Genomic DNA, 15936 nt, shown 5'->3' on the forward strand with positions numbered 1-15936 from the left:
GAGTATATACCTAGGGATTGAATTGCTGGATTGAAGATTTTGTACATCTTCTATATTACAAGGTACTTCGAATGCTTTCATAATTGGCCCTAATGATTTATACCCCTACCAGCAATGAACCAAAGCTACCTAATCCTCATCAACACTTAGTGTTACAATTTTTTTTGCCAGTCTGATTGGTGTGAAATAGTATTTTGAAAATATTAATGTATGTGAATAGCTTTCCATAGGATTGTGTTAATTGACAATTCAAGTTTCCTTTTCTGGTATTTGTTCAAATCCTGACCATATTTTACTATATTGTTGTGTTTTTATCACATATAAGAGGTTTTAAAATTTTCTTGCTTCAGTTTCCTTATGATATGTGTTTCAAATGTCTTCTTCCAGTGTGTGGCTTGTCCTTATATTTTGTTTGTGATATCCTTAGTGCACAGGGATTTAAATTTTGATCTGGACAAATTAATTCATCTATTCCTTTATAACTCTTATTTCTTTGCCATCCTAAGGCCACAAATATTTCCTACTTTTATTTTTTGTATGTAAGTTTTAATACTCTTGGAATTTATATCTGTGTATATTGTTTGGCTAAGAGTCTGATTATATTTTTATTATTATTGTTTAATATGTAAAGCTAATGTCCAAATGCTCTTTTTGGAATAGTTCATTCTTTGATAATGTGTTTTTAATATCCATTTTACAATTTAACAAGTTGATCTATATACACACCTCTGGTTCTGGGATTCCTATTCAGTTCTACTGATTAAACTGTCTTTTTCTACTCTAAAACCACATTGTATTCATTACCATGGTTTTATATAAAAATCTTTATTTCTGGTGGAGCAAGCCCTCTGTGTTTTCTGTTTTTTTTTTTCCCCAAACATATTTGGCTAGCTTTAGAGCTTTTTTCCTCTATATGGATGAATCAGTTTATCAAGGTATAGGAAAAATCCTATTACGCTTTTAATTGAAATTGCATTGAATTTATAATGCCCATGGAATTTTGATTTTGTCTACGTAATACTAACATATTCAAATAAAGAGTCAGTACATACTCCAGCCTTTAATGCCAAGACACAAATAGCATGTATATATCACTTCCAAATCTAACTCTCAAGAGATGTGAACCTGTGTTGGAGGTACTTTAGAAAGAAGAGCAGGTGGTTTTTAAAAATGGAAAAGAATTTGGAGACGATTCAATTTTAAAAACAGAAATAGGAAATGAGCAAAAAAATATAACCATGGCAGGGAATGAAATGACATCTTATCAGGTATGTGGATGGGGCCAAGGGGATATAAGCAGGGAGTCTCACAAGAATGCTAGTTGCAGTGTTTGATTCTTCAATGTCCTGAAATTGGAAGCTTTTCGAATGTGTTTCAAAGTGGTAACCATTTCCTGCAAATAACAAATAAATTAGTTTCAAAACCACTGCCAAGTTCAAGCTCTAGAATCTGTCAGTTTAAATGGTCTGTGCCAACGCATTCTTGTATACCCCACTCCCTTCTGCCAGCTTCATTGCTGATTGGATACTGATGGATGGCATTGCTCGGTTCCACAGCAGCACTTTATAAATAACAATGCTGTGTGATCTACAGCACAATGGCAATGCCTATTTTTGCAGCAATTGGACTGGCTGGAAACAAATGATTTCCCTAATAGCAGGCCTTTGAATGGATACTGGGCTCTGGATCCATCTTTAATAAATGTGTTGACAAGGTATTAAAACAAGATGTATATGTTTTTATGAATGTGAACATTTTAGGCACAGAGCAAATTTACTACTTAAATGCACTTGTGCTAACATTAGTGAAAAAAATAACTAAATAAAATAAATTGATACCAGGGGAAATGTCAAGCACACTGCACATATTTGCTAGATAAACATTACTGTGTGATGTTAACTATTGTCAGTACTTTATGTCCCTAGCATTTCTCTTTATTATTATACCTGAAGAATATTTATATTTTTTCATAGACTTGTTTAAAAAAAGATACCATAACGAGATTAACAATATTTGGGTGAGAAAAGTTTAACTGTCAAATATTTGACCAAAATATAAAAGTCACCAAAATTTTAAAATTGTCTATTTACAAGGATATGGTCACTACTGAACCATAGTGACCATATTAAATGTGACTTATATTAAGCGTAAGTCAAGAATTTACATCAGCTAATTAAGGATTCTGTAACAAGAATGCCAGGTGGCTAGCTAGATTAAAAAGACCCAAAAAATAAATTCCACCAGAACTTTATAATAGATATTGTAAATATTGTAGACTATGGTAATTATTAGAGCTGCAAGGGGTTACATTACCATTTTGTCAAATTCTTCCAATTTACTAACAACACCACCAAGTACAAGTTATTCTTTAATTCAAAAATTATAGGCAAGATCATTTTAGTGTCATGGTGCACGACTCCCTCTCCTGTCATGAGTGAGACCTCCTTCCTGTACACATGGAGGCCCTAAACAACAAACTACAGAATACCTCAAAATGCTATGACTCTGTTGCACTCTCTTGCTTATAGGCTTTTGCAAATATCCCCTTACTTTAGAATGCCGTTTCCTCCACCACCTAATTCATGCTGATAACCTCCTTACTTCTAGTTTGATAAAAATAGGAATTAGGTGGTCCAGTGGTTAAGAATCCGCCTTCCAATGCAGGGGATGTGGGTTCGATCCCTGCTCGGGGAACTAAGAGTCCACATGCCGTGGGGCAACTAAGCCCATGTGCCACTGCAAGTGCACATGCCACAACTAGAGAGAAGCCCACGTGCTGCAACTAGAGAAGCCTGAATGCCGCAATGAAAGATCCTGAGTGCCGCAACTAAGACCGGACACAGCCAAATTAAAAAACAATAGTGTAAAAAAAATAGGAATTAGTAACATTTATGACATGCTTACTATATGCCAAAGTTCTAAGCACATGACATCACTTTACTCATTAAACTCTCATATTGACCTAACAAAGCATATATTATCACCCCCATTTGACAAATGGGAAAACTGAGACACTGAAAACTTAAATAACTTGAACAAGAACACAAAGTCAGATTATCAGATTAAAGCTCAGGCAATATACCTCCAGGGCAGGATATTATAATCTGTATGTTACACTGGCACCATAGATTCATCTCATACTTCACTTACTGTTTATACTCTTCTCCTGTCCAGGAAATCTCTTTTCTGAGCTCCCACAGAGACCACTATATATAGCATCTTCCATGGTACATATTCATAGATTTTGTTTTGGCTCTCCTACTCTGATCTTCTTGAAGGCAATGAGCAGCATTTTATAGTATTAAGAGTTTGGACCTGGCACTGGACAGACCTGGATTTGATCCCAGGTTTATCACTTAAAATGTGACCTTGGTAAATTCCTTAACCTATTGAAGCTCAGTTTTTATCATCTATAAATTGGGGATAATAATAGTTGATTCATCATAATGTTATATTAGAAGGATTAAGTGCATTAAGCACATTGTTGCTCAATATATATTAGCTGTTATAAAAATTATTATTTGTAGCCTCTAAGTTTATCATAATTGTAGATACATATTTGTTGCATAAATAGGGCTGTGAGGGACACAAATGAACCAGCTTATATTCTGAATTTACCGACTAGTGACACCCTTGTTTCATGAACTGTGGAGTTTAACCTTCAACATAGAGAAGTATCCCTCCCTTAGCTATGCTTTCTTCAGCTTAGGGTCCTCCTGGTAATGCACTTGTCATTTTAGTTGATATATCAACTCAGGCCACCTAGGATATTATTTAGGTCACAGGGAATGTATATGTTTTTTTAATGCACTGATGTTTTCTGAACTGAAGGAAGGCTGGACCTAGAGAGAACTGAGTCCTTTAAATAGCTCATTGAAGCAGGGGGAAGGACCTATTGTAGAGGGGCGATCTGAGCAACTGAGTTGCTACATGACCTTCAAGGTATTATTCTACTTTTGCCCTAGAAAAAAGGAAAACAAAACTACAAAACTTTTGCTTCCCTTCATCCATCGCCCCTAGTGTGACTGTATGTGTGTCTGTGTGTGCTGAGATGTGGCCACGCATCACCTTTGTCAATAAGGTTTGGGAGAGCTGGCTTAGTACTGCGGTGGGAGGGAAGAGTCATAGTTCTGAAGTTTTTGCCTTTAAAAATATGACCTTTCAGTGATAAAACTGTAACTTATATGAACAAACAAACATGTGAGAAAGCAAGCCAAAAAGGAGTGACCCTCTCTAAAAAGAATGACGCTGTTAATGAGAAAACACATTACGGATCCAGTGTCAAAGCACAAGGTACTCACCAGTATCCTCAGCATCAGTGCCCCAGTGTACTCTGAAGCTGTGATGAACACCATGGTGTGATCAGATACCCAGAAAAGTGAGGAACCCCCAGTGGGGTTTTCTGAGTGTATTGGATGAGGTCCGGCACTTATAAGTCTCCATGACCCATCTATGTAGTCCCCCATTATCCGTGGTTTTGCTGTCTGAGGTTTCAGTTACCCAGGATCAATCCTGGTCCAAAAAAATTAAACGTTAAATTCCAGAAATAAATGATTCATACGTTTTAAACTGAGCGGCATTCTGAGGAGCTTGCGTGACGAAATCTCGCGATGTTCCCGCTAGGTCCCGCCCCAGACGTGAATCTTCCTTTTGTCCGGCGTATCCGGCACGTCAGTCCCTCAGTGACGCAGCTGGTTATTATATCGACCGTGGGGGTGTTAACAGTGCTTGGTTTAAGTAACTCTTATTTTACCTAGTTATGGCCCCAAAGCACAAGAGTAGTGATGCTGGTAATTCAGATATGCCGAAGACAAGCCGTAAAGGGAAAAGGAGCAAGTTCTCGACTTAATAAGAAAAGAAAAAAATTGTATGCTGAGGTTGCTAAGACCTACGGTAACAACGCTGGTAATTCGGATATGACGAAGACAAGCCGTAAAGTGAAAAGGAGCAAGTTCTCGACTTAATAAGGAAAGAAAAAAATTGTATGCTGAGGTTGCCAAGACCTACGGTAAGAACGAATCTTCTGTCTATGAAATTACGAAAAAGGAAAGAGAAATTCATGCTAGTTTTACTGTTTCACCTTAAACTGCAAAAGTTACAGCCACTGTGTGAGTGCTTCGTTAAGATGAAAAAAGGCATTACATTTGTACAATAAGATATTTTGAGAGAGAGAGAGGCCACATTCACATAACTTTTTTTACAGTATATTGTTGTAATTGTTCTATTTTATTATTTGTTAATCTCTTACTGTGCCTAATTTACAAAAAAGCTTTATCATAGGTATGTATGTACAGGAAAAAACCCCCAGTATATATAGGGTTCGGTACTATCTGCAGTTTCGGGCATCCACTGAGGGTCTTGGAATATATCCCCTGTGGTTAAAGGGGACTACTGATTCTCCACATAGCCCCCAGAATAATCTTTTTAAAATGGTTATATAGCCTGTAATGCTTCTGTTTGAATCTCTTCAGTGGCTTTCCATTGTTTCTTGCACTATGAATGCACTAGAAGTCATGCTATGACGCACGAGGTCTTCTGTGATCCAGACCATGCTTCCCTTTGCAATGTCATTCACTCCACTTCTAAGTATGCTCCCAGACCCAGGGTCCTCTTTAAGTTACTCAGTGCACCCCGACTTTTCCTAAGTCAGGGTTGCAACACAAGCTGTTCCCTCCTCTCTTGAAGGTATCCATTTAAATGGTATCTCAGAGAGGCCTTCCCCAGCCACCTTAAACCCTGACTACAGCATATTCTGTATCATTAGCCCAATTCATATCTTTATAAAACTCTTCATAATTTGCATTATGGGATTTTGTTAGTTTGTCTATACTTGGGTATGGTATTTCTTCTCTATTAGACTATAAGCTCCAAGAGGGACCTTAATCTGCCTTGTTTATCGCTGTATAACCAACACTTAGCTTAGTGTATAGAACACAGTACGTAGGTAGGTGTTCAGTAGCATTTGTTGAGTGAAGAATGAGTGAATGATTAGTTCTAGTCTAGTCTCATAGAGATCTGTTAGGCGATCGCCTTCTTCTCCTTGCTCTGGCAAGTGCCTGAAGCCAGTTTTGAGAAGGACTCCAAATGGCAGTATGTGTGAATTCTGGTGAAGGTGGAGACTAATTGAATGGCTAATGTATATTTATTTGCAAGGCACTCTGCGGGATGCAAAGTTGAGCTAAATGTGATCTCTTTCCTGTCACATGTTACAATTTAAGGTATGGGAGTGTTCCTCTAAATAGATAAGTCTAGTGTGAGTGTGGCAGACAGGTCAGCACATGGGTTAAATACAGTTGTGCTACTGTGTTCTAAGGGCTGTGAGGGAATATAGGTAATACTTGGATTTTTAAAATAGCACTCTGAAGGCAGTGAGTCTATATGCTTTTTAATTTAAACTGTTCTCTGTATGCAATGGGCTTTATGCATCTTTAGGTTTACATGCCATTACAAAACTCTAGAGTGGGACTGGTAAATTCATCTGTCTGCCATTCCCTTATTAAGTCAGAAAATATTCTTTGATCTCCAGCAGAGGAACAGGCACTGTGCCTAGTGCTCTAGGCACCAGGGATATTGCTGTGAATAAGAGAGACTAGCTCCCTGCTCTCACAATGCCCTTACATTTGTGCGAGAAAGACAGACGTTAAATAAGAACTATAATGTCAGATTTGGAAAGTATAATGACAGGAGAGTGATGAGATGCAGAACCACCGTGGGGACTGGGGGTGGGTCACTTTAGATAGGCTGATGAGGAGAGGCCTCCTTAAACATGTGACATTTGACCTGAGGCTTGGGGGATGACCAGGAGCTGCTCATAGGAGAGCTTAGAGAGGGGCAAAAGTAAGACCCCTGAGGTAGGACAGGGCTGTGTGTGTGAAAGACAGGGAAACCAGTCTAGTTGAGCCTAGTGGGGATGAGAGTGAGAGGAGGTCACAAAGATAGATCACGTAGGGTCTTATGGGCTGTGCATAAGAGTTTGAATTTGACTCTTAGCAAGAGTAAAGGGAAGTTATTGAAGTGTAAGTACACGATTGACAGAACCTGATTTATATTTTCAAAGGGTTATTGCCATAAAAAGAAGAGGTTGTAAAGGGAGCATGAGTAAAATAAAGGACTTGATCTTTGAGATCACTGTTAGACATGTATGTCCATTTATGATAACACAATTTAGCAGATGTGTGTTGAGTAACCTCTGTGTGCCAAGCACTGTGCAGGAAGAAGAAGTTGCTGCTGCTGGATTTCATCAACAATATGACTGGGTTTTTCTCTAGGGACATGACTGCCATATTTTTCAAAACTGGTTTCTTCATTCATTTTCAATTTCCTTTCCATGATTAGCTAAATCGAAAGCAAATGTTTGGGGTCCTTTTAACCTGCTCACCTCAAACCCTCTTTCTCTTTCTGAACAGGCCTGTAATTTCCCAAAGTGGTGCATGGCTGTGGCATATAGTACTTATCCTGAAGAAGCAGGTTCTGCTGGGGCTTCATGCTCGAGTCCATTTTTCTTATCTTTCTCAAATGGCCAAAGTTAACTGATTTGAAAGGGCCTCATTTTAAATTACATTCATTCAGTGAAAACAGAAATTAACACTTAGAGACATCTATATGCTAATGATTGTAGCTCAGGGAATTCACTTTTAACCTTTTCAAAAGGCACTGGTAAAGAGCCATTTCACTTGAAAGCAACTTAGTAAAACTGGTAGATTAATTAAATACCATAAAATTTCTTTAAAAATCTTTATTCCACTTATCATTTATGCTATTATTTTTTTCTTTTTTATGTGAGCTACCTTGGCTTGGGTCGTGCCTTCTAGGATGTATTATTTAGCAGATTATTTGACATGAATAATGCAAAATCCAAGAGCGTTAATGTAATGTCATGAGTTTGGAAGATAGTCAAAGAACAAAAGACAAACAAAGGAAATCTGTTCATCAAGGCCACTTGCTAGCTCACATCACAGCTTTGAGCAAATGTTTTTTTAAAGTGCCTTTTCTTTTGTCAGTGAAGCCCTGAGTGAGGGCACAAGCCCAGGCTTGGTGGATGAAGTCTGGGTGCAAAGCTTCACTTGCCCCTTCGGTTACATGCACTTGTACAGTGAACAGATTGCACAGAAGTATATTACATCCTTTAGTGGCTCTGTGTCTCATCTCTGTATCTTACATATTTGTATTTACTTACCTTCATCCATGATTCAAGGTCTTTAAATTATATTATCAGAGAGAGAGACAGGCTTTTCCCTAGTCTCCCTATACCCCGAAGAGTAAAATCTACTCAGGATTATGGAGTATGATGCATTTTGTTGAACTGCATGAAAGGAGATCATGTACTTAAGCAGGGAAGTCCCTTCAAGGGGATAGATTAATTAAGTCAAAAGGACGTGGTGTTATTTTTACACTCAGCATATTCTTTCTTTCTTCTGAATAAGTAGCAGTAGTTTAGGGCATGAGGTTTTACAGTCAGATTTGCTTGTGAATCTGAGTTCTTCCTGACATTTACTGGTTGTATAACTTTGAGCATGTTATTTAACTCTTGGAGACCCAATTTTTCTCATCTGTAAAATGGGTACAATAATACCTACTGGGAGAATTAAATGAGGAAATGCATGTAAAGTGCTTGGTAAGATGCTAGGCACAGAGTAAGTACTCAGTAGAGGGTAGTGCTTGAAGTGCTGAGGATAAATTAAAAAAAAATAATTGGAAATATTGCTGCTTTCAGAAGCTGTACTCTAGAAAATGATTCCCAAATTAAGTTGAAATAAGGGCACTCAGATACCTAAGCTGGCAATGTTGTATGGCTCTTTTGCTAAGTACTGTATTCCTTAGTCATGCTTACCTCATACTTTATTTCTCCTTGACCCATATCCTCAAAAGTAGCATTCTATAATCATCAAAAGGAATCATATCAATAAATTAGCCCATGGTATATTTATTTTTATTACTCCTAAATCTTATACAACTGTAAAATTGGATAAGTTTTGACCTGTATTTACACCCATGAAACCTTCACCACAAAGTAATAAACACGCCCCAAAGTTTCTTCGTGCATTTTTGCCGTCCCTTCTTTTATCTTCCCATCCTGACCCGCAGCAAACCTCCTTCCCATCCCTAGAAAACCACTGATATGCTTCTTTCACCATAGATTAGTTTGCATTTTCTAATTTTATATAAATGGATTCATACAGTATGTACTCTTTATTTTTTGCCGTCGTTTTGACCTGGCTTCTTTCGCTCAGCGTAATTATCTCGAATTTTATTTTCAGGGTAAATATTTTGACCTCAGCGAAGGCATCTTTTCTGTACAAGCAGCATCCATGTTGTGTGTATTAACAATTTATTCCGTTTTCCTGCTGAGTAGTATTTCGTTCTATAAATATTTCACAATTTATTTATCCATTCAGTAATAAATGTTGATAAACATTTGGACTGTTTCCAGGTTTCAGATATTACAAATTTGCTGTGAATATTCAAATATCAAAACAAGTCTCTGTATGGACATATGCTTTCATTTCTCTTGGGGAAATATATAGGAGTGGAATGACTAGATCATACAATAAGTGTATATTTCACTTTTGTTGAACTGTTTGCCAAAGAGGTTGTGCCATTTCATATTCTCCCTATTGGTGTATGAGAGTTCTAGCTGCTCCATAGCTTCACCAACACTGAGTAAGCTTGGCCTTTTTAATTTTAGCCATGAGTGATATAGTGGCATCTTATTGTGATTTTAATTTACCTAATGACTGTCATGTACTTCTTTGACATCCTTATATCCTCTTTGGTGAAGTGACTATGCAGATATTTTGCTCCCCTCTTATATTGGATTGTTTTCTTATTATTGAATTTTGAGAATTATACACACACACACACACACACACACACACACACACTTTGGATACAAATCCTGTAACAGAAATGTGATTTGCAAATATTTTCTCCCTGCTGTGGCTGCTTTTTTATTCTCTTGGTGATGTCTTTGAAGGAATGTTCTTAATTTTGATGAAGTCCAATTTATCAGTTTTACTGTTCGTGGTTCATGGATTTTTGCCTAGGTCAGGGCTACAGAATTTTTCCTCTGCTTCCTTCTGGAAGATTTTTGGGTTTAGGTTTTACATTTAGGTCCATGATCCATTTTGAGTAAAAATATTTATATGGTGAAAGATCTGGATCAATGCTCGTCTTTTTGGATATGAATATTCAGTTGTCTCAGTACTTTTGTTGAGAACACTATTCTTTCTGCACCAGATTGCCTTTGCACCTTTTTCAAAAATCAATTGATCATATATATGCATGGATCTATTTCTGGACTGTCCATCTATTGATATTTTTAAAGCTGTGTTATATTTTGTAACCTTTTAATTCTCAAAGCAGTTTGCTGAGCACCATTCCATCAGTCTCCTCCTTCCCTGTTGCTCAAGTAGACAATTCAGTTTAATTTTCTCTTTCAGTGAAATTTAGCCAAGGTGAATTTAGCTAGTGATTTAAAATGGATCTAATGCCTCTCTCTACCCTTTGATAGTTTTGTTTCCTATTTTTAATTTTTATTTGGTTTGTGCTTTTTTTGGGTGGGGGGGCGGTGTGTGTGTGAGATGAAAATACCTTGACAGACTGTTTTCTGTTGCGTACAAACCTGTCGAAATTGGCACAAATCATCAAATTGCTCATGGTGGGGTGGGGAGTGGCAGTGGAAGAATCAAAGGAAGAACCTAAAATAAACACAAACCCTTTCTAAAGGATTCCTGCTAATGAATGTGTCCATTCCTAAATTATAGCTAATATTTCTCCATCCTCTGCCATATCATCGAAGGAAAATGTTCAGTTTTGCTTTAGACATTCTTGAAAGCAGAGGCAGGCCAGAAATCCCAGGACAAGATCCAACTGAGCCTGCTTGAGAACAGGGCTTTCTCAGGTAGGATTCCACTTGTAAATCCCAGCTGTCAAACTGTGACAGACAGTCTCAGAAGAGGAAAGAGCCGTTCTAAGGGAGGAGAGTGTGTGGCTAAGTGTGAGGCAGGGAAGGTGGTTATCAGCCCTTTAATAGGTCCAAGCTGATTGGTGAGCTCCTTGTTGATGCTAATGAGGCTATTTTTATACTGATAGCTATATTATTCCCAGCAATTGTCATGGTTACTCGGACAAAAGGAGAAGGCGAATGATAAACTTTATGAATAAAGGAGGTGGCATGAAATTGGAATCATTTATTCTAACAAGAAAAACAGGTCCTTTCTAAGATGAGTTAATGAACTCTGTTTTACCCCTGAGGCTATAATCCTCTACTGACATCAGTCTCCTCATCTGTTAAAATGAGGGGGTTGGACTAGATGATCTCTAAGGTCCCTTCCAGTGCTGAAAATTCTGTGATTCTATGATTACTTAATCTATTTCTCAGTGACTAGAGGTTTTGCATTTACTATATGTAGAAACAAAGGGGACTTTTAACTTGGAATATTTGATTTTTATTTGCATCACAAGCTGTATTTCAACATAGAGAAGGAATGGAGATGTATGAGTTAAAGAAATGGGTCTCTAATATATTTTAGACCATGTATAGTAACCTGCCTATTTAGTGATGCATTGTGGGAGTAGGGCATGGAAGCATTAAAAAATCCTGCTAGTCCTGGTTAAAAGTGCAATTTCATATTCACGATAGGTAAGTTCTCTCAAGAATAGCATGATATCTGTGTTAACTCTACTCCTCTTTCAAAATGGTTTTCAAACAGTTTGGCTGCATGCATCGAACTAAGAGGTAGATGTGTTCTTTACTTGCCATTTGTCACACTGTGCCGGACCAAACCAGGATGCTCCTCTCCCAAATTGAGCAGATCCTGTGAAGACACTAAAAGAATGTGTCAGAATACTCCCAGACAGGAATCTGCAAGCATATTATTAAGGTTGTTATGTATCTGGGCCAAAAGTGGGCAGGACTTCATATTATTCCGTCATGTTTTCATATCATAGAATCTATAGAGAACGATCATAATGCTGAAATCAGCTACCTGAAAGTGTTAGCTCATTAATCCCCTATTTTCATTCATAAAATACCTATATTTCTTCCAGTCTATACGAACTATTTTAGGAGAAAAGCCAAAAAGTTTAGAGTCTATGTATACAGTTTTAGTCTTAGCATAGAGAACCTCTGTAGCCCTGTCCTCAAGGAACTTACAGTTTTCTTGGAGAGAGAAGACCTGATTAGTGGTGCATGATAATGAGTGCCCTTGGGGGGCAGGGATGGGGAGGGAGAGAGGACTTTGTGTAATGTTCACACTTTAGGGGCTTAATGCCACCCTATGTCAGGTACTGGGCATGGCACACACTGAAAAAAGATCATATCATTTCTATTCTATGGATTAAAACACTGAGTCTCAGGGGATTAAAAAAAGAAACACAAAAGCCATGGTTACACATCTAATAAACTTTTCATCTAGGGTTTGAATCCTGGTTCATCTGATGCCAAGGCTTGTCCTGTTTCCTCAGCACCAGGCATGGCAAACAGGTTTCATCTCACCTGCTCATGCTAAGTAAGTGATGGGACTAAGTAGAGTGTTGATTGAGAAAGTTTCTGAGTGTGCATCTGGGATCAGAGGGAAGTGCCTTGGTCTTTTGGGATGTAGCATGGATTCTCGAAATTTCCCATACTTGCCCTGGCACCTGCTGGCCAAATGAGTGGCACACACCTCAATTACTGAAGAATGAAAAGAGAAGAAAAGAAAAGAAAGCTCAGCAGAGTCTGCATGTTCAGGGAAATTTTCTTAGAAAAGCTGGGAGATAAGCCAGCCTTGATAAATGGGTAGAATTTGGACAAGTGGTCAGAAAGCAAACGAGCACTCCAGAAAGTGTTTGAGAAGTGGAGCAACAAGTGAGCAGACCTTTAAGGCAAAGATTTTGTCATTTTTACGAAGCTGAGACACTTGCCTGCACGCCTGTGTTTACTGCGGGGCGATGGAATACAAGCAGATCGTTTAAACGGGTTCAAAGCCTTTTCACATTTACACTGCTTGAACAGTCTTTCTGTGTTTCATTAGTTGCCAGTAAGTTATCCCTTTGTTTCTGTGTTTGGTTTTATGGATTCTATTGTTGTAATGATGAGAGCACAGGGAAACCATGTAATGACAGGGGGAAGTACTCGCTGGAGGAAAGAAAAACCACTTTGAATCAGTGGGGCTCCCTGGCTACATCTGGGCACAATGCCAGCTTTTCTCTAGCTGAGGAACTTACCACAGAAACAGCTGGCAGTGGCTATTTCACCTGTAATAAAGACAACTCAGCACACTAATCAATGATTTAATAATTATATCAGTGAAACAGACTATTTGAATGGTTTCGGGGGATTCAAGCCCCCCTCTGCAGTTAGATGCTGGCTTTCAGAATGGCCTCGCCTTCTTCGGCAGACTCAGAGCTTTCCCTCCAGTACTTTTATTTTAAGACTCTCCTGGTTAAAACTTTTATACCAAAATATATTGGAACAGCATATACCCCTTAGACTTGTGTTTATAGACGCTTACGGGAGCACCAGGAAATTCCAGTGAGTGAATAGAGCCTTTCCCTACTCTTTCTAGGTTTGTAGAATCTGTCCCTGATGGCAGTACTGTCCCATTGGGGGTCGTATAACATCTTTTCTTCAAACGAGCTGCTGTTTCCCAGGGTGCGTCACAGTTTGGTCTGGCTGGGGGTTTTGTCAGAAAGAGTATATATTAGGTTCCGTTGCATTTTGGGTTTTCTTTACGCTCTCCTTCTTTTTCTTGTGAGGTGTTCTCAAACTCAGTCAAGGTTTTATCCAGTCATGAGTAGGGTTTCCTACAGAGGATCTGGATGACTTTTTCCTCCCCATTTACCACTGGTCAAATGAACAGATGCAATAAAATATAGGGACACTCAGTCTTGGCTCGTCCTGGCATGCATAGTAGACTACTGGCATGCAGGGTAGTGTGGGATGGCTGGTGGTCTCAGATGTTCTCGTGATCACATTGCTGCCAGTCCCTCCTCAGGGAGTTTTCATAGCACTTTTTCTACCTTTTCTTTTTCATGTCATACAAAGTGATTTAATTGTCTGTCATCTAATCTCTCACATATTAGTTCAACCTTGTAGATTTTAGGAATCTAAGCATTAATTATATTAGGTCCATTAGAATGAGATCTTCCTTGGTGGTAAGCCTATCACGACATTTGGCTTTGATGAGGAAAAACAATAAGGGGTGTACATCATTGTGTACCCAGCCCTACTTGTAGGTAGGTATCCAGGATCTCAGACAGAGACTCAGATATATTCAAAACATAATTAGGACCTTCCCCCCACCGGCAAGTATAAACAGGCTTAGAATTTTATAAGGGATCTGCTCTGGGTCCCCTTCCCAAAGCCAGGTTCCAATGATTTGTTAAAGATACCAAACTCCTGCAGTCCTGGGAACAGGCTGCCTGGCCCCAATTGCTGGTGATTCCCTTTACAGTTTGAGCATTTTTTGTTTGTTATATTCAACTGTGGACCCTAATGCCCAAATAGAAAAGTCCCGCTCAACATTCTGATGTGTATAATGGCCCCAGGCACATTTTCATATCTGGAAGTATATTTGTGTTGTATTATTTAAAAAACACCCCTCTACTATCATTCTCCTCATCCCTGGTTTATCCTGGGTCCCATTAATTAAGGGCCTAATCTGTGAGAAGATTGTGTCACTTTTTAAAGTATATGCATTTTAATGGGTTTGCTTAAGGCCTGAAAAAGATTCAAGACACAAAGGATTGAGTTGATAATGGTGGGATTTCAGGCAGTATGACAGGTATTGAGAGATACACGTTTGGCCAGAGGCCCTCCCTCACTCCATTCAAATTTCACAAAATAGTTGTATACTCCATAAGCAAATGGGCGATACCTTTTTCTTCTTTTTTCCCTTCATAATTTTGACATAAGCTAGGCAGTGGAAAGCAGGTACTAGCTGGTAGTATCCATTATGTATGGGGGCCAATTTTATTAAGGATCTAGGAAATCCCTCCCTTGGTGGCATATTTAGAAAGTACTATTGGCATCCCGTCCCTCCGTGTTACCAGTGAATGACATGTCAATGTCTTGATGCCTGATCTTAATTATTCACTCTCTGCCATTTCCAGAGCCCTGAGATGGCTTTCGTCTGTGCTGACACATGGAATATAGCAAAGAGCATTAGTGGATTCCAAATAGGACTACAAAAATAAAAATAGAAATTACATGTATATGTTTATAAAAAAATATACATACATACACACCTCTCTACATATATGTATACAAATATGTAAGTTTAACCTTTATATATATGTATAGGTTGATCATAAAACCAGTTTAGTGGCATCTAGCATATGTAGTAGGAGCATCTTCTTATTCATACATGTAAGAAACCACAGTGACTTTTCTTTCCTGACCATCTTCCAGAGAGCACACTGGAGTATTTAAATGTTATCTATTCATTTTATGTAATGTTTTCTATTACATAATTTGTAGAGCATTCTTTTGAGGATAAAATGAGGTGATAGATTTGATTGAAGATTGTAAGTTGTAAACTGAAAAGTATATGTCATCATAAATTCAACTATGATGATTTTCATGTTATCCATTTGGTCTCAAGTTTTGGATTACAGCTTCCTAGGCATTAGGGCTAATGTTAGTTGGATTTTCACTGTGAGTGCCAGAATGGTACCATAATGAAAAAAGCTCAAACACAGTGAAGAGGAGGGAACAGTGAATGCCAAAGAGCTTGAGTTTTATTCCCACCTCTCTGGTAACAGATCTCATGACTTGGGCAAATCATTTAATCTCACTAGGTCTTTAAAGATATCCTTACCTTTAAAATGAAGGGGTGGATCAGCCACTATTCCATCCAGATCAAATTTTCAGGGATCCTTGGAAAAACTTTTTATTATTATTTACTATATGAAGCCAATCAGGGAAAATTGCTACTACAAAGTCTTCAACCACAA

This window comes from Phocoena sinus, chromosome 7 (assembly GCF_008692025.1).
Source record: "Phocoena sinus isolate mPhoSin1 chromosome 7, mPhoSin1.pri, whole genome shotgun sequence".
Taxonomy (NCBI): Eukaryota; Metazoa; Chordata; class Mammalia; order Artiodactyla; family Phocoenidae; genus Phocoena; species Phocoena sinus.